Source organism: Sapajus apella, unplaced genomic scaffold (genome assembly GCF_009761245.1).
Source record: "Sapajus apella isolate SASKATOON/1434 unplaced genomic scaffold, GSC_monkey_1.0 scaffold143, whole genome shotgun sequence".
Taxonomy (NCBI): Eukaryota; Metazoa; Chordata; class Mammalia; order Primates; family Cebidae; genus Sapajus; species Sapajus apella.
In genome coordinates, this window is record NW_022437083.1 from 2,211,332 (window position 1) to 2,211,783 (window position 452).

At 38.3% G+C, this 452-nt stretch overlaps 1 protein-coding gene across 2 annotated transcripts in view; it reads left to right on the plus strand.

Annotated features, from left to right (window-relative positions):
• The window catches only part of UBXN7 (UBX domain protein 7), a 73,298-nt gene that overhangs the window by 63,261 nt on the left and 9,585 nt on the right, over window positions 1-452 (plus strand). The gene's annotated exons all lie outside the window — the stretch shown is intronic.

Genomic DNA, 452 nt, shown 5'->3' on the forward strand with positions numbered 1-452 from the left:
GCGGTGAGCCGAGATCGCACCATTGCACTCCAGCCTGGGAAAAAAAGGGGAACTTCTGTCAAAAAAAAAAAGAAAAAAAAAAAAGAAATCAGTTTCTTTGCTCATCCACAAGAAGCAACTCCTCTACTTTTAACATTTGAGCATGAGATTGCAGCCATTCAGTCACATCGTCATCCTCCACTTCTATTCTCCTGCAGTTTTTACCCCACCTGCAGTTACTTCCTCCAGTGATTTCTTAAACCTCTCAAAGTCATCCATGATTGTTGGAATCAACCTCTTCCAAAGTCCTGTTCATGTTGATATTTTGACCTCCTATGAATTGTGAATGTTCTTAATGCCATTTAGACTGGTGAATCCTTTCCAGAAGTTTTTCAGTTTACTTTGCCCAGATCCATCAAAGGAATCTGTATTTACGGCAGCGATATCCTTTTAAAAAAAAAAAAAAAAAAAAA